Source organism: Heptranchias perlo, chromosome 40, assembly GCF_035084215.1.
Source record: "Heptranchias perlo isolate sHepPer1 chromosome 40, sHepPer1.hap1, whole genome shotgun sequence".
Lineage (NCBI taxonomy): Eukaryota > Metazoa > Chordata > Chondrichthyes > Hexanchiformes > Hexanchidae > Heptranchias > Heptranchias perlo.
The window spans coordinates 5929575-5954422 of NC_090364.1; the positions used below are offsets into that span (position 1 = coordinate 5929575).

At 45.1% G+C, this 24848-nt stretch overlaps 1 protein-coding gene across 1 annotated transcript in view; it reads left to right on the plus strand.

Annotated features, from left to right (window-relative positions):
• The first annotated feature begins 14000 nt into the window (after window positions 1-14000).
• LOC137305351 (uncharacterized) overlaps window positions 14001-24848 on the plus strand; it is a 33693-nt gene continuing 22845 nt past the window's right edge. Inside the window, exons 1-2 of the mRNA XM_067974190.1 lie at window positions 14001-14458; window positions 16760-16790. The gene's annotated coding sequence lies outside the window, so the exon portion shown is untranslated. The remainder of the gene's footprint in view (window positions 14459-16759; window positions 16791-24848) is intronic.

Here is a 24848-nt window from a genome sequence, read left to right on the forward strand (position 1 = left end):
CTGCAGAGCTTTGATCTGATCCGTTGGTTGTGGAATCGCTTAGCTCTGTCTAAAGCATGCTGCTTCCGCAGTTTAGCATGCATGTAGTTCTGAGTTGGAGCTTCACCAGATTGGCACCTCATTTTTAGGTACGCCTGGTGCTGCTCCTGGCATGCTCTTCTATACTCCTCATTGAACCAGGGTTGATCCCCTGGCTTGTTGGTAATGGTAGAGTGAGGAATATGCCGGGCCATGAGGTTACAGATTGTGCTGGAATACAATTCTCCTGCTGCTGATGACCCATAGTGCCTCATGGATGCCCAGTTTTGAGCTGCTAGATCTGTTCTGAATCTATCCCATTTAGCGCGGTAGTAGTGCCACACAACACGTTGGATGGTGTCCTCAGTGCGAAGATGGGACTTCGTCTCTACGAGGACTGTGCGGTGGTCACTCCTGCCAGTACTGTCATGGACAGATGCATTTGCGACAGGTAGATTGGTGAGGACGAGGTCAAGTAAGTTTTTCCCTCGTTATGGTTCGCTCACCACTTGCCGCAGGCCCAGTCTGGCAGCTATGTCATAGAGTCATAGATTTATACAGCACGGATAGAGGCCCTTCGGCCCATCGTGTCCGCGCCGGCCATCAAGCCCTGTCTAATCTAATCCCATATTCCAGCATTTGGTCCGATAGAGTCCTTCAGGCCTCGGCCAGCTTGGTCAGTAGTGGTGCTACCGAGCCACTCTTGGTGATGGACTTTGAAGTCCCCCACCCAGAGTACATTCTGTGCCCTTGCTACCCTCAGTGCTTCCTCGCAAGTGGTGTTCGACACGGAGGAGGACTGATTCATCAGCTGAGGGAAGGCGGTCGGTGGTAATCAGCAGGAGGTTTCCTTGCCCATGTTTTATGAAGTCCTCGGACTGGAAATTCGATTTGATTTTTGGGTGAGAAACGGGTGCTGAAAGACTTGCATTTATATAGCGCCTTTCACGACCTCAGGACATCCCAAAGCGCGTTACTGACAATGAAGTACATTTGAAGTGTAGTCACTGTTGTAATGCAGGACCAATATGGCGTGCACGTGCTCAGATCGCACCGGAAGGACGTCGCATGCACACCATACTGGTTGGGGAGCCTGTAGTTGTCCAGAATGTTCGCCTGAAACAGGGTTAGGCCAATTACCTGAGCAAATTGGGGGCCTGATGCCTGCTTCAGGCCCTTTTGCCGAATTGGGTCACGACATGGGCCGTGCCTCGTGCCCGCCGCGATCAGTTTTCTTGGGCGCACATTGGCCAACCTGGATGTTCCTTAAAGGGACTGCTGGAGGCCGCCACTGAGAAAGGTAAGTACAGAATTTTATCCTTCGAGCCAAGGGGCAGCAGGTGCCTGTGCATGGCCTCCCCTCCTGATTGCCGCCCCTCCACCCTCCCCTCCGCCACCCCACCTCCTGGACTAACCCACTGCCCTCATTCGGTGTCCCAGACAGCTGATCTTGCCCCCGTGACTGGCGCCCAGAGTTTGCCGGTGATAAGGAAATGAGGCCAGCGGACCAATTTCCCGTGGTCCGGCCGCCAGCCTCTTTAGGCAGGGGCAGTGGCCGTTGCACCTGCTCCAATTTCTGGGCCATAGTATACAATTGGCCTCAGAATTTACGTAGAATAGATTGGGCATTTGGTACTGAGGTGCACATGCAGGAACTGTTTTCTTGAGGGGGAGGGGTGTCAAGATAATTTGACGATTGCCACTGAGGCTCAACACTGGGTGAGGAAGATATCTAGGGTCCTACCAATAGGAAATTCAGGAGAAACTTCTTTACCCAAAGAGAAGTACGAATGTGGACTGTGCTACCACATGGAGTAATTGAGGCAAGTAGTATGGGTGCATTAAGTGGAAGCTAGATAAGCACATGAGGGAGAAATGAATAGAAGGATATCCTGATAGGTTTAGATGAAGTAAGGAGGGAGGAGGTTCATGTGGAGCATAAACGCAGGCACAGACCAGTTGGGCCGAATGGACTGTTTCTGTGCTATAGTTTTTGATATAACTGAAGTGATGGTCTTACAAGGCTGGCTCACCACTTGGGTTGGGCCATTGTCCTTTGTGGGGCTTTAAGGAAAGGGGTCCTGTTAGTTTTTAGTCCCATTCCAAGGTGGCACACTCTTCCCTTCTTAGGGGGGCAACCCTGCTTTTAAAATAAGACCCTTTAAGGAGTCTCTGTGCCAGGAAGTTTGCTATCTCTGCTTAACGTCAGAAATTAGGAAATACTGTCCATGGCATCAGCTAAGGAACACTTCACCTTTTTCTTCCAAATGATTAAACACCTTCATTAAATCAATGGACAGACGAATGTCGGATGAACACATTAAATGTTTTATACTAATTTCACTAGCAGTAATTACTGGGCTCATGTTTGCAAGTTTCCAAAGATTCATTATCATGCTGGCTTTCGCAAAGTGCACAATGGTTTTTTTGTTCTTTATGTTTAAGCACTGTGTTGGTTACTTCATTCACCCTTGAGAACAGGGACATTCCCTGGAAAGCCCACAGCACTAAACCAGCTGGATTAACCTTAAATTAGCCTTTTGTAACTAGATCTCAGCCCAAACCTAATCTGATACTTCCCTCCTATTCTGTTTCTAGTGTCTCTCACACCGTTCACCTGAGGAAGGAGGTAGCCTCCGAAAGCTTGTGAATTTAAAATAAAATTGCTGGACTATAACTTGGTGTTGTAAAATTGTTTACAAACATCTCTCACACCTGTTCTGTTTCTAGTGTCTCTCTCACACCTACTTATTCTGTTTCTAGTGTCTCTCTCACACCTATTCTGTTTCTAGTGTCTCTCTCACACCTATTCTGTTTCTAGTGTCTCTCTCACACCTACTTATTCTGTTTCTAGTGTCTCTCTCACACCTATTCTGTTTCTAGTGTCTCTCTCACACCTATTCTGTTTCTAGTGTCTCTCTCACACCTGTTCTGTTTCTAGTGTCTCTCTCACACCTATTCTGTTTCTAGTGTCTCTCTCACACCTATTCTGTTTCTAGTGTCTCTCTCACACCTATTCTGTTTCTAGTGTCTCTCTCACACCTACTTATTCTGTTTCTAGTGTCTCTCTCACACCTATTTATTCTGTTTCTAGTGTCTCTCTCACACCTATTCTGTTTCTAGTGTCTCTCTCACACCTATTCTGTTTCTAGTGTCTCTCTCACACCTATTCTGTTTCTAGTGTCTCTCTCACACCTATTCTGTTTCTAGTGTCTCTCTCACACCTACTTATTCTGTTTCTAGTGTCTCTCTCACACCTTCTATTTATTCTGTTTCTAGTGTCTCTCTCACACTTATTCTGTTTCTAGTGTCTCTCTCACACCTATTCTGTTTCTAGTGTCTCTCTCACACCTTCTATTTATTCTGTTTCTAGTGTCTCTCTTACACCTTCCACTTATTCTGTTTGTAGTGTGTCTTTCATACCTTCTGGAGTGCCAGCTTAGATTTTTGTGCTCAAGCCTCTGGAGTGAGACATAAACCCACAACCTTCTGAGTCAGAGCAGAGAGTGCTACCCACTGAGCCAGTGCCGATTCTGCGGTGGGGAGGTATGATAGGGAGCGAGAGAAAGAACCACCATCTTGATCGTTGACCCAAGACCACAGGAAAAAGCATCTGGTCAGAAATTAATGGAACTGCTGTCAGATTTCAGAAACCGATATCTGATGACTTTTTGTGAGCTGGCATCGGGTGCGAAGGAAAAAATGAGATATATGGAAATTCTTGTTTATTTTGCAAATGTTTGTCATCCCGCCTACACAGAGTTGAAAGCATATCTAGCTTGTACATGTACCAAAGGGGAAAATATATTGCACGTTAAAGCATAAGGGCATCTTATCAGGTTTCAGGGAGGTAGATCTGGAAAATAACCACAAGCTGGTTTACATATCAGTACAGTTACTATACATTTTCTAACTCAGCATTTATAGGTATATTTGACATAAAGACCCTGAAACTTTATTTTATGTATAGGGAGTTGTAGCTGCTTCACCATTAGTTTGGCTACAGTGGTATTGTTACCTCCAGACTAGACTATTCCAATGCTTTTCTGGCCGGCCTCCCATCTTCCATCCTTCATAAACTTGAACTCATCCAAATCACTGGTGCCCGTATCCTAACTCACACCAAGTCCTGTTCACCCATCACTCCTGCACTCGCTGACCTACACTGGCTGCGTCCCCAACGCCTCAAATTTAAAATTCTCATCCTCACCTTCAACTCCCTCCGTGGCCTCACCTCTCCCCTATCTCTGTAACCTCCTCCAACCTTACAACTCTCTGAGAACTCTGTGTTCCTGCAACTCTGGCCTGTTGTGCATCCCCCACTTCCCTCACCCCACTATTGGCAGCCGTGCCTTCAGCTGTCTAGGCCCTAAGCTCTGGAACTCCCTCCCTAAAACTCTCTGCCTCTCTACTTCTCTCTCCTCCTTTAAGACACTCCTTAAAACCTACATCTTTGATCAAGCTTTTGGTCACCTTTCCTAATGTCTCCTTCTTTGTCTCGGTGTCAATTTTTTTGTCTGATTACACTCCTGTGAAGCGCCTTGGTGTTGTTGGTGAAGGGGAGGGGGGAGATTAAGAGTGATCAAGGGGGGAAGATTAAGATCTGCTGCACTTGCAATTTAAAGAGCGAGATTAAGTTGCAAGTGCAGCAGATATGAAACTAAAACAGAAAATGCTGGCAAATCACAGTAGAGACGATGAGGAGAATCTTAAGGTGATTGGATGGGTTGGATAGAGTCAACGAGAAAGTGGACTGTGTTTGGTCTGTGGAAAGGGTAAACTTGATGGGCCACAAGCTCAGCTTCCTCCTCACGTTCAATCCATCACAAAGATCACTTTGCTTTCACCTCTGTAACATCACTGACCTTTGCCCGTATCTCTTCACCTATGCCGCTGAAACCTTGATCTAGATCTTCATCACTTGACAATTGGACTCCTCCAATGCTTGCCAGCCTCCTTGCTTCCACCATCTATAAAGGCAAAGTCCTCCAGAATTCTGCAATCCCGTCTCCTCGCCCATATAAGACCTGTATTACCCTAGTACCCCGTCCTCACCAAGCTCCACTGACTGCTTGTGGTCCAGATATTCAACTTCAAATTCCTCCAGATCCTTGACCCTTCCCCACCACCTATGGTGCCCATCAGAGGTCAACTAACCTGCTGGCATTCGCTATCTAGGTTCACATGTGACAATGCCCCCAGTTGGGCAAGGTGCTGGGATTCGTGAAGCCGTACCCCAGCAGGTGTCAATGCCTTTGGGGGGGGGGCGCGGCAAATTAGGGGCTTAAAAAACAACATAGGAAAAAAAAACCACTTTTTTTAGATGGAGTTGGTGCAACATCAAACTTTAGTTTCTAGATGCACTCGATTGAGCAACAACAGATCCTCTGGCCGAGGACCAAACTCAAAAAAAGAAGTAAGCAAGGAATTTCTTTGAACCTTGGACAAAAAAAAGGGAAAAGCTTCCTCAAAGCTAGTTGTACCAGGTTGAGTGAGGATTTTCCCACTGATTAAGTTTTTAATTATTTTCTGAACGTAGACTTTCAATTCAGTGCCCTGGCACAATCAAATCCCAGGGAGTTTCTGAGGTTCTTTCAAAATCTGTTTTTTCCTTCTCTGCATTTCTACATATTGCATCGTCTGTAGTTTGTGTTTTTGTTATTTGACGGTCTCCCGTGGCGATGCACGCATGGAATCAAGCCGCAATTGTTGTCTTCAGGTGAAATGGAGCAAATCCCTGTAATTTTGGGCGAGTCAAATACGATGGAGGCTGTCATCACGGGATAGCGAGGTTGTCAGGGAGACAAAGCAAGAAGAAGTCAAATAAAAGAGATTAATTTTGACTTAAATGGTTAACTTCTAAAATTGGTTGTGATCTGTCTTCGTGCCTGTTGTCAATAGTGTCAGCCATGGCTCAGTCAGTAGCACTCTCGCCTCTCAGTCAGCTGGTTGTGGGTTCAAGTTCCTACTCCAGAGACTTGAGCACATAATCTAGGCTGACACTCCAGTGCAGTACTGAGGGAGTGCTATACTGTCAGAGGTGCCATCTTTCAGCAGAGATGTTAAACAGGAAGCTGTGGAAGCTACATCATTAGATAAATTTAAAACAGAAATAGACAGTTTCCTAGAAGTAAAGGGAATTAGGGGTTATGGGGAGCGGGCAGGAAATTGGACATGAAGCTGAGTTCGGATCGGTCAATGCCCTGTGGGTGGCGGAGAGGGCCCAGGGGCTATGTGGCCGGGTCCTGCTCCGACTTCTTGTGTTCTTTAGATTTGTGGTTGGGATCAGATCAGCCATGATCTTATTGAATGGCGGAGCAGGCTCGAGGGGCCGATTGGCCTACTCCTGCTCCAATTTCTTATGTTCTTATGTTCTAAACCGAGGCCCTGTCTGCCCTCTCAGGTGGACATAAAGTATCCCAAGGAATTATTTCGAAGAAGATCAGGGGAGTTCTCCCTGGTGTTCTGGCCAATATTAATCCCTCAGCCAACATCACTAAAATAGATTTATCTGGTCATTATCACATTGCTGTTTGTGGGACCTTGCTGTGTGCAAATTTGCTGCCATGTTACCTACATTACAACAGTGAGTACACTTCAATAATACAGTACTTGGCTGTAAAGCGCTTTGGGACATCCCGAAGTCGTGAAAGACGCTACATAAATGCAAGTTCTTTCTTTACTGGCTAAAACCTGTAAGGAGAGGCATGAGGGGCTGACAAAGGTGAAGGAAAGGGAACTGGACAGTTTTAGCTTAAATTTATAGAGTTACAAAAGAAACAAACAGGTGGTTAAAAGACTAAAAAGAACGAAATTCATCAAATTGAAATTATTCTGTTAAAAAATAAGATGATGAGAAAGGATAAAACTTGGAAGCAAAATTTGCATGCTGAGTAATCACGATAGCGGCTCCAACCTCTCAGTTATTTTAGAGGGGTTGTGAAGCTGCTAACTGACTGGGCGCAGAGCCACCCAGTGGCCACATTGTGTAACTACAGCGTGACAGGTTTACATAGAGAAAACACATTATAAATATGAACAGAGAGATTATTGCTGTGATTATCTCTCTGCCGAGGTGTGATAAAGGGCAGTTAGAAAGGTTATCTGTAATCATCAGGCATTGTTCTCTGACTATATATGCTGTGCCTTTATACAACTCTTCACTCACCTGACGAAGGAGCAAAGCTCCGAAAGCTTGTGATTTCAAATAAAGCTGTTGGACTATAACCTGGTGTTGTGCGACTCCTCACATTTATCCACCCCAGTCCATCACCCGCATCTCCACATCATGTAAATTTCAGGCTATGGGTTTGAAAGATTGTTTGATTCTGTAACAAAGTGTGACTTTTAGAGTGTGACAGATGTATTCTAGGAGCAAGACTTTAATTTATATTCAAGAGATCCCCTGTAGTGGTGTTTGTGGTAAGTTGCACGATGCATTATTTTCTAAAGGCAGCAATATTACACCATGTAATGCATAATGCCTTATTCTGCTAAGGTGGGTTTGCATTTCTTTAAGAGGACAGGTCATATAGAGATTGTTTCATCAGGGAACCTTGAAGATTAGAATGTACTTGTCAATTTCAGGCTGAAAAACTTTTAAAAATTCAATTTCAGTTCACTTTCATGAAGAAACATTACCCACCACACGCAGTGCGTAAGTTCCATCAGAGTCCCTTGGGGGTTAGCAAGAAGTTGCGTCGAATGTATTCGCATCTTTTTTTAACCTTGGCAAAGTGGGAGTGAAACTGGAGGGGGGGGGGGGTGGTTAACTGGGAATGGGACTAACTGGATTGCTCTTACAAAGAGCCAGCATGGGCTTGTTGGGCCGAATGGCCTCCTGTGTTATAACCATGATTCTAAACAAAGAAACTTGAAAATACTGTTACAGCAAGAGGAAAGACATTGAGAAAAACAAATACGTTTTCTTTATACTTTTATCTCGGTGTAATCACTTTTCTCTCTGTGTCTCTCCATGAGATGGTATCTCCGTCCAAATTAAGAACATTCAATCTTAGTTCTGTCTGCAGTCTTATTTTAAGCCTGTGGCTGGTTGGCTGAGGGACAAAATATTTTGAGTGACTTAATTGGTTCAGTTTCCGTTTTATTTTTATTAGCAGATTTTCTGCAGTTCTCTTCAGTGATCACAGCTGCAGTTCATCATAATAGTGTAAATGAAATGTAATATATATTGTCATTTATATGATGTATACCAATGCAAAAATAACTAGAAAGAACGAAAGAACTTGCATTTAAATGGCGCCTTTTGTGACTTCAGGATGGTAAAAGGGCTTCACAGCCAATGAATTACTTTTGAAGTGTAGTCACTGTCCTTATAATTGAACCTGTCAAGCCCGGGTATCATTCTGGTAAATCAGTGCTGTGCCCCTTCCAAACACCAATATATCTTTCCTGAGGTTCTGAGCCCAAAACTGAACGTAATTACATAGCAACTTATCATCCCTCTTAGAAATGTCTCAATGCACTTCTTCTTCATTGAATTATTCAAAGTGCCATAATTGTTATGTAGACAAATGTAAATAAAAAGACTTGCATTTGTATAGCGCCTTTCACGACCTCAGGATGTCCCAAAGTGCTTTACAGCCAATTAAGTACTTTTGAAGTGTAGTCACTGTTGTAATGTAGGAAACGCGGTAACCAATTTGCAATTAACTCAGCAAGATCCCACAAACAGCAGTGAGATAAATGACCATATAATCTGCTTTAGTGATACTTGTTGAGGGATAAATATTGGCCAGAACTCTCCTGCTCTTCTTCAAATAGTGCCTTGAGATCTTTTATGTCCACCTGAGAGGGCAGACGGGGCCATATATTACTACAGTACTGGCCGAGTGATGCTGGCTACCAAAGTTCCTCGGTCACTGTTTAAACCTTCAACGTAGCACTCCGTCCATAACACTCCACCTACCCTTATCTCTCCTCTCCTGAAGTCACTGACTTCCCCCTGAGCTGCAGGTCCACGGGTACCTCACCCAAGCACTTGTTCGTCATTTGTGAAGCTGGATGGTGATTGCCGGGGCAGTTGCGTCATGGGGTGCATCACAGCCGAGGCCGACCTTATCCACACACACACTCCAATAAAGGTCACTAGGTAATGATTAAGAGCAGGAAGGCACCTAGATTCCTTTTAATGCCTCATCCCCCTTGATGTGGAGATGCCGGTGATGGACTGGGGTTGACAATTGTAAACAATTTTACAACACCAAGTTATAGTCCAGCAATTTTATTTGAAATTCACAAGCTTTCGGAGGCTTCCTCCTTCCTCACATTCACCTGAGGAAGGAGGAAGCCTCCGAAAGCTTGTGAATTTCAAATAAAATTGCTGGACTATAACTTGGTGTTGTAAAATTGTTTACAATCATCCCCCTTGCACAGGGATGATGGAATCAGTTGTCCTACCGAAGCACTACCTTAGTTGAACTCTCTCAGCACAAAGGACGGAATTTCCTGTTACATATGGCTCAATTCCACACCATGTAGTAGGTCTTGCTCTTTGAAATATCAGAAAATAAACATATACTCTCCTAAATAAACTGTAGATTAAACAATGCATTAGAAAGAATAACACGCACCCACCATTGAACTTTAAAGTGGTAATTTGATCTGGGATAATCTTGTGTGACTTAGTGCCAGTTGTTTATTATCCGGTTTTTATTTTCTTTGGGTGTTAACAATACTGTCACTGGCCAGGACTACGTGACTGATTGGAATAAAGAAAAAAATCTATTTCTCTGTGAATAGACCAGACTGTTCGTAGTCTTGGCGTCATATTTGACCCTGAGTTGAGCTTCCGACCCCATAGTCCTCTCCATGACCAAGACTGCCTACTTCCACCTCTGTAACATCGCCCGTCTCCGCCCTTACCTCAGCTCATCTGCTGCTGAAAGCCTCATCCATGCCGTTGTTACCTCTTGACTATTTCAATGCTCTCCTGACTGGCCTCCCACCTTGCACCCTCTGTAAACTTGAGCTCATCGAAAACTCTGCTGCCCATATCCTAACTCGCACCAAGTCCCGTTCTCCCATCACCCCTGTGCTCGCTGACCTACATTGGCTCCCAGTTGGGCAATGCCTCGATTTTAAAATTCTCATCCTCTCCATGGCCTCGCTCCTCCCTATCTCTGTAACCTCCTCCAGCCCTACAACTCTCCGAGATCTCTACGCTCCTCCAATTCTAGCCTCTTGCGCATCCCCAATTTTCATCGCCCCACTGTTGACGGCAGTGCCTTCTGCTGCCTAGGCCCTAAGCTTTGGAATTCCCTTTCTAAATCTCTCCACCTCTCTCCTCCTTTATGACACTCCTTAAAACCTACCTCTTTGCCCAAACTTTTGGCCACCTGTCCTAATATCTCCTTATGTGCCTCGGTGTCAAATTTTGTTTGATAACGTTCCTGTAAAGCGCGTTGGGACGTTTCACTACATTAAAGGTGCTATATAAATACATGTTGTTGTTGTCAGTACTTAATGACTAGCACTGGGGGACACCCTGCATTCTTTAATGAGCTTCGATGGACACCCCTGCATTACTGCTTTGCCGCCTACTGACACACTGGGGTATAAATCCGTCTCGGGCGGGAGCTCAAAACGGGCGCTAGTGAATCGGCAGCCCGCTGCACACTCTGCCCGATTTTCTTCTCGGTTGACTTCAATAAAACTGCATGTTCCAGGCAATGGGGGCTCACAGCTTTGGCCTCACCAAAAGGCACTTTCACAGTTCAGGTAGCAGGAGAGCGACATCAGTCTTATTGGCTCTACGTGCTTACATTGGCTATTACATGGACAGTGGGGGACCCCATGGTCAACAAAATAGTAATGAAGGTTCCTCCAAATGGAGGAACAGCATCCACCACACAAGGAACCTTGGCTAACCCACCATACTTTTTATTTATTGGTAAACTTGAATGGCAGAACACAATCAAGAGGGCTGCCCGCCATAAACGTCACCAACCCTCGGAGCAGTATTGGACTTTGATCAAACAGCAATTTTTTTCAGCCAAGGGAAAGCTCAAAGTCTGAAGACTGAGATGGTTGCTTGTATGACGTGACCAGGTCAATCTTAATGTGTAAAAAAATCTCAACCCAGGAATGGTTGCTGATAGATGAGTAAATCTGTTGTTGGCTCCCAAGGGCCATTATTGCTTCTCTTGATGGTAATAATGGTTGATTTTCACCTCCTTGTGCATTTTTAATTTAAAAAATGAAGTATTGGTCAATCACCTAATATCATTCACGTCAATAGTTTAAGTTTAGATGATGTTGCTAATATTGAAAGTCATAATCTGCAGTGGATTATTGTAAAGTTTTAAGCCCAGTATGTATTCCGATCATATACTCTTAAATTTTCAGCAAAGAAAGTCACCATTCGGCCCATTGTGCCCGTGCAGGTGCTAGCTCCGCATCAGATCAATGTATTTTAATTCCATTTCCCTGCTCTTTATACCCTTTTAATGATTTTAAGTGTTTATCGAATTCCCTCTTAAATGTCATTGACTTGGCTTTAATAGCCATTTGTGGTAATGTACTTCATATTCTAATGAGCTTCTACGTGAAAGAATTCCTTCTAACCTCCCCTTTCATACTCCTGATACTTTAAACGCTTTGTTACTGATTCACTAACTAGTGGAAATAATCATTCATTATTTACCATCTCAAACTGTGTTACCGTGGTGAGCAATTCTATTAGGTGGAGTGTTGTGACACGATGAGGTACTTTTCTCTGTTTCCTATTATTAGCAACAAAAAAGTTAGTGGTGAGTTTGAAGCTGGAAAACCAGTTTCAATGGAGGAAGATATATCAAGTACATGTTGTACCTAAGAAAGATAGATCAGAGTATTTTCTAAATGGTGAGAAGTGAGCAACTGTGGAGGAGCAGAGAGATTTAGGGGTCCAAGTACAGAAATCATTAAAAGCTAGTGGACGGGTACAACAAATATGGAATGTTGGCCTTTATCTCAAAGGGGATGGAATACAAAGGGGTAGAAGTTATATTACTGTTATATAAAGCTCTGGTTAGACCCTATTCCGTGTATTGTGTTCAGTTCTGGACACCGCACTTCAGGAAGGATATATTGGCTTTGGAGGGGATGCAGCGCAGATTCACTAGAATGATACCTGGGCCAAAAAGATTAAGTATGAGGACAGGTTGCATAGACTAGACTTGTATTTCCTTGAGTATAGAAAATTAAGGGGTGATCTAATTGAGATGTTTAAAATGATAAAGAGACTCAATGGGGTAGATAGAGAGAAATTATCTATTTCCTGTGGTGGGGGATTCCAGAACAAGGGTGCATAATCTTAAAATTAGAGCTAGACCATTTAGGAGTCAAATCAGAAAGCACTTTTTCACACAAAGGGTAGTGGAAATAAGGAACTCTCTCCTTCAAAAAGCTGTTGAGGCTGGGGGTCAGTTGAAATTTTCAAAACTGAGATCGATAGATTTTTGTTAGGTAAAGGTGTCAAGGGATATGGAGCAAAGACATGTAAATGGAGTTAAGGTACGCGATCTAACTGACTGGCGGAACAGGCTCGAGGGGCTGAGTGGCCTACTTCTGTTCCTATTTTCCTAAACATGTCATTTTTTAGCAAATGAAGGAAAAGCTATCCTGTGGAATCTGTGATAGAGCAAGCTGTGCAGGATCAATGGAAGGAATGGCTTTTTACTCTTCCAATTTGAATTTTACATATTTCGAGCACAGTGTTTCTTTTTCAATTTCTTGGCGCACTTTTGGATTGTTATATTGTATTATCATCCCTCTTGGTTCTTTCCTCAGCTGTTGTCCTCGCCCTTTTTTCTCACCTGTTTTCCCCATACTACTGCTCTTGTCCTTAAAACATGAGGTGCAGTTCCACGGGGCATCTTCTGCTGCATTGGCCATTGGTCAGGTGTGAGCATAGTGTGAACAGGGATGGGCCGAGTCCAAGCTCATTGGCACAGGAGGTCCACACATGGACAGCGATTAGGATCATGACCCCCCCCTGCTTGGGCCCTCCCCCAACCCCATAGGCCCAGGATGCTTAGGGGCCCCGGGGAGGGTTACTCTGACTTGCCCGCTACTCTTCCACAGTCTTGCGCTCGCCCGGGCGGCCAAGGAGAGTGACCATGCGGTGCCCGGTTGGAGCTTCCCCACGACCGGTGGGCACCACGGGACGTTAACTGCATTATTGGCCATGAGACTGTGATTTTGTTTTATTTTGTGCCTCCTTCAAGTTTAATTGGACCATCTGTATGAATGTTTTATTAGTGGGACCCTCCCCAGATTGGGGGGGGGCACTTTTAGTGCTCTTTCTGCTCCGCTGACAGGGGGTTCTCACAGTGCCACCCTTTTTGGTCCAATTAAAACAGTCCCAAACCTGGGGCACTGAGGCCAATTGTAATACCTCCTCATCTTTGTCCCAGCTGAGATCCGTTCAGCTGACGGGATCAAACTTGGAGCCAACCTTGAGTGTATGGCTAAGCTTCTCACTGCCTTAACCATTGGAGAAGCAGTTTTCAACTTCTCCTCACCTTCCCCCCAGCCTCTTTTTTTTTAAGGGGCACAACTAATAAAACACAAATCGTAAAAAAGGACAAAGGAAACTTATCAAATTAAATCATAATGTTGTTGCTATTGTCTACTATGCCCTCCAGTCCCTGCGGTGCCCACCGGTCGCGGAAAGCCTCAAGCGTACCGGCAGACACCGCGTGCTCCCTCTCCAGGGCCACCCGGGCACAGAGAAAGCCGCGGAAAAGAGGCAGACAGCCGGAGCGACTGCCCACACAGGCCACGTCCAACCTGGACCTGTGGATGGCCACCTCGGCCAGGCCCACAAGGAGGTCCTCCAACTTGCCTGCCCCCCTCCTCACCGGGCGGCCAAAAATCAAGAGCGTGGGAGTGAAGTGCAGCCAGAAATTGTGGATCTTGAATCCCTCTTCCCTGTTACATTACCATTTCTCCCTTCCCTTTGTTTCCACAGGTCTGCTTTTTTCCATTCTCATTTTTTTCCCCCCCTTTCTCTCTATTCTCTTCTGCATGATCACTTTTACCTCGCTCACTCACTCATCTCCACCCCACTCTTTTCTCTCAATTTCTCATCATTGTGGATAAAGAACCGCACCTCCCACCTCCTGCTTCACCGGCACTGGGAAACGTGAACCACACAAACTATTCCAACCCACCCACCTCAGCCTGTGAATGGACAGACACTTCAATCAATCAGCCACAACTCCAGGCTTCACACACTTTGACCGTCCCGCCCACTGCAAAACACGTTTTTTTCCCCTTTTTGTTAAATAAAAAGGAAGATTATGCTTGTTAGTGTCTGTAGCGGTGTCAGCTAACTGTCACTTGTGATCCTACGAGCCTGGGGACAGAAGGAGTTACTGCTGCATTACTGGATCAGAACTCAACATACAAGTCGTTACTTCTTACTTTGCTTAAGGTAAGAGCAACTTATGACAAAGTTTTAATGAAATGACCTTTCCTTATTAGTGTAAGTTTCTTTTTTTTAAAAGAAAAAACGATGTACCTCCCTCCCCTTAAAGCACTTTGATCAATTTCCGTATCGAATCGAAACTATCTTTTGATCAAATTCTGCTTGGGGTCACCATTGATTTTTTTTAATATGTGAAGTTCTGAATACTTGGGATTGCGGCTCCGCCTCACTGTGACTCGAAACACCGCCTAATGTGACAGGTTACAGTGAGATACCATTGTTCATTTAAAGTGGGGATGACCCCATGGAATGTTGTCTTACTCTTATCAGTGAGAACGTTTTTTAATTAAAAAATTGACCTTCCAATCCCTGTCTGGCTTTGACGTGACCCTACACCAATAGACTGCACGGGAGTCTCTAGATAGATCTTATTTCCTTCTGTATCTCACCTGTGCATATGCCAATATGTCCTTGTCCAACCTTGTGTATATTTTATTAAGAATTGCCCGTGTGTGTATGTACATATAGTTGCTTCATAAGAAAGACTTGCACTTCTGTAGCACCTTGCAGGATGCCCCAAAGTGCTTTACAGCCAATGAAGTACTCTTGAAGTGTAGTCACTATTGTAATGAAAGAAATGTGGCAGCCAATTTGAACACAGCAAGATCTCACAAACAGCAATATACTAATGACCAGATAATTTGTTTTAGTGATGTTGCTTGAGGGGTCAATATTGGCCAGGACACCTGGGAGAACTCCCCTGCTTTTAGAATCATAGAATGGTTACTGCACAGAAAGAGGCCATTCGGCCCATCGAGCCCTTTGTAAGAGCAATCCAGTTAGTCCCATTCTCCTGCTCTTTCCCCATAGCCCTGCAAATTTTTTCCCTTTGTGTATTTATCCAATTCCTTTTTGAAAACCACAATAGAATCTGCTTCCACCACCCTTTCAGGCAGTGCATTCCAGATCATAACTGCTCGCTGTGTTTAAAAAAAAAAGATTTTCCCCATGTCGCCTTTGGTTCTTTTGCCAGTCACCTTCAATCTGTGTCCTTTGGTTCTCGACCCTTCTGCCAATGGGAACAGTTTCTCTTTATTTACTTCATCTAAACCCGTCATGATTTTGAACACTTCTGTCGAATCTTCTCTGCTCTAAGGAGAACAACCCCAGCTTTTCCAGTCTATCCATGTAACTGAAGCCCCTCATCCTTGGAATCATTCTAGTAAATCTTTTCTGTACCCTCTTTAAGGCTTTCACATCCTTCCTAAAGTGCGGTGCCCAGAATTGGACACAATACTCCAGTTGTGGCTGAACCAGTGTTTTATAAAAGTTTGTCGTTACTTCCTTGCTTTTGTACTCTATGCCTCTGTTTATAAAGCCCAGGATCCCATATGCTTTTTTAACTGCTTTCTTAACCTGTCCTGCCACCTTCAAAGATTTGTGCACATATACTCCTAGATCTCTCTGTTCCTGCACCCACTTTGGAATTGTACCATTTAGTTTATATTGCCTCTCCTCATTATTCCTGTGAAAATGTATCACTTTGCACTTCTCTGCATTAAATTTCGTCTGCCCGTTCCACCAGGCTGTCTCTGTCCTCTTGAAGTCTATCACTATCCTCCTCACTGTTTATTACACTTCCAAGTTTTGTGTCACCTGCAAATTTGGAAATTGTGCCCTGTACACCCAAGTCCAAGTCATTAATATATATCAAAAAAAGCAGTGGTCCTAGTATTGACCCCTGGGGAACACCACTGTACATCTCCGTCCAGTCCGAAAAACAACCGTTCACCACTACTCTCTGTTTCCTGTCACTTAGCCAATTTCGTATCTATGCTGCCACTGCCCACTTTATTCCATGGGCTTCAATTTTCCTGCAAGCCTATTATGTGGCATTTTATCAAATGCCTTTTTCAAAGTCCATATATACAACATCAACTGCATTGCCCTCATCAACCCTCTCTATTATCTCATCAAAAAACTCAAATCAAATCAGTTAAACACACTTTACCTTTAACAAATCTGTGCTGGCTTTCCTTTTTTATTAATTCACACTTGTCCAAGTGACCATTCATTTTGTCCCGGATTATCGTTTCTAAAAGCTTCCCCACCACCGAGTTTAAACTTGTTCAAAATAGTGTCACGGGATCTTTCAATTCCATCTGAGAGGGTAGACATCACTACGGCTGATTCATTGTATGTGAGGTGCTTTAAGATTATTCTGGGCCCGAATAAGATTTTTATAAACACAAGTCTTTTTCTATATCACTTTGTGTGTATCTAAATCAGTTTTTGTAATTTCTGCAGGGTGGAATCGACTTGGCATCTGAAGAGGAAGGTGAGCAGATAGTTAACAACTTTACACAGTGAATATATAAAACAGTCATCCAGGCAGTTGATGGAACTGAATAGTCGGGTGAATCAACAACAAACCTTTATTCCCAGAGAGCGTGATTTGCGGGGTGTGAGGGAAATCAGTGTATGGTATTAACATTTGGCACTAGATGAATTTCAGTGCTGTCTTCTACCTTTGTATATTCGTGTGTAATCTTTATGGATCATATCATGTCTGTGTTTATCCTCAATCAATCAATTGCTGTTTGTATTTACCCATCAACAACTTGCATTTATACAGCGCCTTTAATGTAGTAAAACGTCCCAAGGTGCTTCACAGGGGCGATTATCAAACAAAATTTGACACTGAGCCACATAAGGAGATATTAGGACAGATGACCAAAAGCTTGGTCAAAGAGGCAGATTTTAGGGAGTGTCTTAAAGGAGGAGAGAGAAGTTTTGGGAGGGAATTCCAGAGCTTAGGGCTTAGTCAGCTGAAGGTATGGCCGCCAATGGTGGAGTGATGAAAATCGGGGATGAGCAAGACGCCAGATTTGGAGGAGCGCAGAGATCACGGAGGGTTGTAGGGCTGGAGGAGGTTATAGAGATGGGGAGGGACAAGGCCATGGAGAGACCTGAAAACAAGGATGAGAATTGTTAAATTCAGGCATTGCTGGACCAGGAGCCAATGTAGGTCAACGAGCATGGGGGTGAGGGGTGAACAGGACTTGATGCAAATTAGCATATGGGCAGCAGAACTTTGGATGAGCTCAAGTTTACAGAGGGTGCAGTGTGGGAGGACGGCCAGGAGAGTATGGGTATAATTGAGTCCGGAGGTAACTAAGCCATGGATGAGGGTTTCAGCAGCAGATGCGCTGAGGCAGGGGCGAAGACGGGCGATGTTACTTTGGTGGAAGTAGGCGGTCTTGGTGATGGAGAGAATATGGGCTCGGAAGCTCAGCTCTGAGTCAAATAGGACGCCAAGGTTGTGAACAATCTGGTTCAGCCTCAGACAGTGGTAGAGAGGGGGATGGAATCAGTGGCTAGGGAATGGAGTTTTTGGCATGGGCCGAAGACAATGGTTTTGGCCTTCCCAATGTTTGTTTATTTGGAAGAAGTTTCTGTTCATCCAATACTGGATGTCGGACAAGCAGCCTGACAACACCAAGGTAGTAGAGGGATCGAGCGAGGTGGTGGTAAGGAAGAGCTGGGTGACATCAGCGTACATGTCGAACCTGAGGTTGTGTCTTCATATGATTGTCGCTGAGGGGCAGCATGTACATGATAAGAATGGAACCAGTCGAGAACAGACCGTGGAGTCCACTCATACCATTCAGATTTTTTTAAAATTGAGAAACCGAGGTGAAAGGGCCAAGACCCATATTTTGGATGTCACCCAAGGTTGAAGAGAGGAGAAATTTTGTTATCTCCAGACTCAACTATGCCAATGCTCTCCTGGCCGGCCTCCCATCTGCTGGTTTTTTTTTCCCAACACCATCAAAACATAAGTTAACTTTTATAAACAATCCTGCCTCGACTGGTTCCTTTTTTTGATGCGCCTTTATGGTGGCTTTCTTTTGCCAATTTTCGGTTGCTATCTAGTGATTTAATCTTGCAGCTTCTTGCTTAAAAAATCTACACTGGTCAGTCTGCCAGAGATACCTGAAAACGGAGTCAGATTTGAAATATTATCAGATTTTTCTGCATCTTTGTTTTTTGTGCAACCTGATCCTCCTGTGGTGAATTGACGCCATATTGAGGAGGAGGACCAAAGGCAGTCCGGAGTGGTTCAAAAGTCCCCGGAAAATGGGGAGCGGCGTTTTGTGCTGTTCCTTGGGTCCCTGGTTTGGGGGGGGGGGGGGGGGAGAAAAATTGGATAGGGCCTGTTATTGGGCGGGGGTAGCGTGATCCACTATTACCTCCACACCCAAAGGCCCTTGCGCAGACAGGACGAGACTTTTGTCAGGCCTGAGGACTTACCTGCAATCGGCATTGGAAATCAGTGTTGAACGAGGATTCCATGCAATTTGCACTTTCCACCTGCAGGGGGAGCTCCAATCTCTTAAAGGCAGGCTGTCCCTTAATCTCTTAAAGGTAACTGGTACCTGTTATTTGCTGAAAATAACAGTCTGCCGTCTGCACGGAGTCTGAACGGAGATCAGACATCGCACACGTAAAACACAGATGCAGATCCCGTCCCTATGTTTACAAACTGATGAGTTATGTTAAAAGGTTGTGCACTACTAAATTCCACATCCTCCAATCTGCACGCCAGACCTCGCCGATCTGAGTTGGTACCATGTCTGCGAGAGTGCATGCACCAAGGTTCTCTGATGCACTAGAGACCTTGGTGCAAGAGGTAGACAGAAAGAGGGACATCCTATATCCACGGAGGGGGGTCGGGCGCAAGAGGCCCTCCAGATATATACCCAAAAGGCACCGGGGACGAAGTCAAAGCCAGGCGCACAGCCATCATAAACATGGATGCAGTGCAGGAAGAAGTTCAATGCTTTGACATGAGTGGTGTCTCCTACCAACTATGCCACTAGCCGCATCCACGCACTACACTCCCCATCACCCACATATCAACAAACTCTTTCCATCAGTACTCAACTCTTCCAATCACATGCTTCCTCTCACCCTTACACATTACCACTATTGCACAACTCACAGGTCACACACACACTGGCAGCTGTTCAGCCATGACAGGCTCATCATCCAGACATACGTCCCGCTTTCTTGCAGGAGAAGGTGGCGCGTATCAGGATGCAACAAGGGGCAGTGAACATTTAGCCTCTCGAGCCTGTTCCGCCATTCAATGAGATCATGGTGGACCTGTGACCTAACTCCATATACCTGCCCTAGCTTCATATCCCTTAATACCCTTGGTTCACAGAAATCTATCAATCTCAGATCTAGAATTCACAATTGAGCTAGCATCAACTGCCGTTTGCAGAAGAGCGTTCCAAACTTCTCCCACCCTTTGCGAGTAGAAACATTTCCTAACTTCGCTCCTGCACGTCTTGGCTCTAAATGTTAGGCTATGTCTCTGCGACCTAGTATTCAAGTATAGGAGACCTCTAAAAACAGTTACAAATGTCTTGGCAGCCAGAAGCAATAATCCAGCCACTAACCTGTAAATCCTGCATGGTGCCTTTAAATAGTGCTTTTAGGGGTCCTTCAGGCACTCTAAGACGCATTCAGATGATTGGGGTTAAGACACCATTTTGGGACTTATCACTTTAAATCAGCGTTGTGCACTGATTGTATCCATTTTCTCCTTTACATGTTTCCGGTGTTCGTTATCTGCGCCTCCGCTAACTCCTGTACCAAGATGGCGTCCGGCGCACGGCACGCTGGAAATGTGCATGCACAGCCAAGACACCATCTTGGCACTTCGGCAGGCCGCGTAGTGGCCGCGAAACAACTGGTGCTACACGGCCCAACTTAGCACCCCCTACGCTGTAGATGCGCTGTTACAATGGTGCAAGTCCCCAGGAAAATTTTGGCCTGTGAATGGAACACTTTGGGAATTTTCTGCCAACATTAAAAATTCTTTTCTCACTGCTCATTTGTGAGCTTTAAACTTGGAACCTTTTTGACTTTTCATCCTGTGTTCAAATCCCTCCACGGCCTCGCCCCTCCCTATCTCTGTAACCTCCTCCAGCCCGAGAATCTACGTTCCTCCAAATTCTGGCCGATTGTGCATCCCCCACCTTCGCCCCACAATTGGCGGCCGTGCCTTCAGCTGCCTAGGCCCTAAGTTCTGGAATTCCCTCCCCAAGCCTATCTACCTCTTCTCCTTAAAACCTTTTAAGGCGCTCTTTAAAACCTACCTTGGTCACCTTATGTGGCTTGGTGTCAAACTTTGTCTGATTTACGTTCCTATAAAGAATCTTGGGATGTTAAAGGCGTTTATATAAATGCAAGTTGTTGTCTTTGTTGGTTGTTCTGTGTGTCCCTCTCCTTCCTCCGCCTGCCCCCCACTCCCACCCGCCCCCCCGCAAACCGGTCATCTTGTTCTTTGCCTACGTAAGTGACCTCAAAGGCTTCTGTTCCAATATGCAAATCAACATCCTCTCCTGGTGTATTTTTGTTTTCCCCTTGGGTAAATCCCAGTGAAGTAATAGTGCCCCCAGTGCAGTGACTCGACTCTCTGGTTCTGACTAATTTTTGTGTGCTGCAGCAGAGCAATGCGAGACCGTGGTTTACCCCAGAATCAACCACTAAATGATCACATCATTGCTGTTAATGAGCTGTTCAGCTGTGTGGTTGAGATGGGGCTTGCCTGCATTGCAGTGCTAAGTCCTACAGGCCAGCAGGGTGGATTTCCAGCCTGTGTTGGGTTACCTCGCATCAGCCAGGGAAACAGTTGGGTTGCTAATAATTGGCTTGCACATCCCATGGTTTTTGAGGGGGACTACATCAGCCAGGATGTCTACTCCTGGGCCAGCTTTCCAGTGATGACCCCTGGTGGAAGGTCCATGTGTGTCGACATCAGGTGAGGACACGATTGGGCTGTGGTGATCCCCACGGTTGAGGAGGCAGCCAACGTTCACTGTCTGTCTAGGTTTCCCCATGAAGACTGGCTACTTGAGTTAGGTGCTGGAGTTATCGCCCATGTGCCTATGGCACTGAGCACCAGCAAGAACCGGCACCTTCTGGAGGGACAAAGCAAAACCACACTTACATACTTCTATCAAATCTTGTGGCATAGGGACAGATAGAGGCAGGTCTGTTTGTGAGTGAAGTATTTCTGGAATGCTGGTTATCATTATGCCATTGTTTTGACGAGGACAGATGGCAGAATATGTGTATGTATATTTGTTTTTAGTGTCAGCCTTGGCTCAGTGGGTAGCACTCTCGTCTCAGAGTCAGATGTTTGTAGCTTCAAGTCCCACTCCAGGGACTTGAGTGCATAATCTAGACTGATGGTTCAGTGCAGTACCGAGGGAGTGCTGCATTGTCGGCGGTGCCGTCTTTCGGATGAGACGTTAAACTGAGACCCCATCTGCCCTCTCGGATGGACTTAAAAGATTCCATAGCAATATTTTGAAGGAGTGCAGGGGAGATCTACCCAGTGTCCTGACCAATATTTATCCCTCAACCGTCATCTCGAAAATAGATTATATGGTCATTATCTCATTGCTATTTGTGGGAGCTTGCTGTGCGCAAATTGGCTGCCGAGTTTTATAGAAACATAGAAAATAGGAGCAGGAGTAGGCCATTCGGCCCTTCGAGCCTGCTGCGCCATTCAATATGATCATGGCTGATCCTCTATCTCAATACCATATTCCTGCTCTCTCCCCATACCCCTTGATGCCTTTTGTGTCTAGAAATCTATCTAGCTCCTTCTTAAATATATTCAGTGACTTGGCCTCCACAGCCTTCTGGGGTAGAGAATTCCACAGGTTCACCACCCTCTGAGTGAAGAAATTTTTCCTCATCTCAGTCCTAAATGTCCTACCCCGTATCCTGAGACTGTGACCCCTCGTTCTGGATTTGGATTCTGGATTCTGGATTCGTTTTTATGCTCAAGTCTCTGGATATTCCGATCTACTTGAGCAGATGAGTTTGAAATTAAACCTGTTGTTTACTAAAGGTTAAGTTGCGATTGTGGTGTTCTCATTGGATTAGCCTTTTTTTTTCATTCATGGGATGTGGGCGTCGCTGGCGAGGCTAGCATTTATTGCCCATCCCTAATTGCCCTTGAGAAGGTGGTGGTGAGCCGCCTTGAACCGCTGCAGTCCATGTGGTGAAGGTTCTCCCACAGTGCTGTTAGGTAAGGAGTTCCAGGATTTTGACCCAGCGAAGGAACGGCGAAATATTTCCAAGTCAGGATGGTGTGTGACTTGGAGGGTAACGTGCAGGTGATGTTGTTCCCATGCTCCTGCTGCCCTTGTCCTCCTAGGTGGTAGAGGTCACGGGTTTGGGAGGTGCTGTCGAAGAAGCTTTGACGAGTTGCTGCAGTGCATCCTTTAGACGGTACACACTGCAGCCACGGTACGCCTGCGGTCAATTGCAAAGAAATTGCGTGTAAACTGTGGTGTTGTATAGGTGTGAAAGACCGCAGCCCTGCACACGGACAAGGTTGTACCAAACATGTGGGGAAAGTGTGAAATATCTATTTATATTTTGCAGGTAAGTCTCATAATGCATTGTAGTTGTTAGCCGTGGCTTAGTGGCAGCACACTCTCCTCTGAGTCAGAAGGTTGTTGGTTTAAGTCTCACTCCAGAGATTTGAGCGCAAAATCTAGGCGACTCATCCAGTGCTGCACTGTCGGAGGTGCCATCTTTTAGATGAGATGTTAAACCGAGGTCCCTTCTGCGCTCTTGGGCAGACATAAAAGATCCCATGGCACTATTTCGAAGGAAAGCAGGGTGTTCTCCTGGTGTCCTGGCCAATATTTATCCCACAACCACCATCACTAAAACAGATGATCTGGTCATTATCTCATTGCTGTGTGCAAATTACCTGCTGCGTTTCCTACATTACAACAGTGACTATACTTCAAAAGTACTTAATTGGCAGTAAAGTGCTTTGGTACATCTTGAGGTCATGAAAGGTGCTATATAAATACAAGTCTGTTCTTTCTTTTCAAAAGGCAGAAGGTGATGTACTTTAACAAAATGCTATGTGTTCCAGTTTGTTTTTGAAACTTTCCTCTAATGAGGGAATCCAGAACAAGAGGGCATAATCTTAAATTTAGACCTAGGCAATTTAAGAGTGAAATCAGGAAGCACGTTTTCCAAACACAGGATAGTGGAAATCTGGAACTCTCTCTGTCAAAAGGCTGTGGATGCTGGGTCAATTTTTAAGACTGAGATGGATAGATATTTTTTTAAGTGACATGGATCAAAGTTGGGTAAATGGGGTTCAGGTAAAAATCAGCCACGATCTAATTTAACGGCAGAACAGGCTCGGGGCTGAATGGCCTATTCCCGTTGCTGTGGACACTTGCATACTTGGGTGGCCCCCAATTATAAAGGGTAGGTAGGGCTCTTTAGCCTTGGTTGCAGCCCACCTAGAAGATACTCCAAAGATAAAACACTGTGACGAACGTAGTGGGAAACCATTTCAAGCAACTCTTCCCTGGTAAGTGGCTCAAGAATCTAGTGTGTGAGACTTGAGCTAGGACCAGTCCTAGGGCAGGACACAACCGACGGACGGACTTAGTTTGACGTGGGGAGGGCAATTACAAGACTAAAGGAAACCCGGGCGAAGGGACACTGAGGCCCATTGAAGCAGCCCAACTGCATAACCTGGGACCATCTCTGGTTTGTTCTTTTACCTGTGGAGCCACAGGGCACTACGGGTTTGCTACCAAGTGCTATTAGGTCCTGTAAAAGTCTAACTTGAGAAACAACACAATGAGCATTGTAGGGTCCACTGTGAGATGGGGAGGTGGTCCTCCATATTCCCTGGAAAAAATCCTTGTGATCGAGCACCGAGCCGTCATGAACAAGCGGACTTGAAAGAAAGAACTTCCATTTATATAGTTCCTTTACAGGTCATCCCAAAACGCTTCACAGCCAATTAAGTAGTTTGGAGGTGTTGCATTGTAGGAAAAGACAGAATCTATGATTCACTTCCATAGGAAATTGTGCAGGAGAGGTTTTATTTCTTTTCAACTCGGGCAAGTTAACATTTTTTTTTTAAAGAGACTTGGCATTCCGTCGAGAGAGAGCTGTGGACATTTGTTAATCTGAGCCCGTTGCTTGGTTTCAGTTGGAAACAAATGATTTACTAAACTGCTCATTAAACATCACCTTGGGTTATGCAATGTGCTTAATTCCTTGGCTGGTGTGGAATCGCCAGGGAAAGTTTGAACTTGTTTGCTTGTTTACTGACCTGGCGCGGTAAGCAAAGGGGTTCTCCCAACATTACTTACGAGGAAGAGATCTTGGTGTGGTGGTGGGGGGCGGAATATTCCCCAACAGCAGAGTTGATGTGTGGAATATCAATTATGTTGCCTTTTTTCAAAAGCAACTGAGTCAGGGATTGAGGGTTAGCAACATTAATGTTGTTCGATTTTTGCCCCCTTTCCCCTCGAAGTTGGGG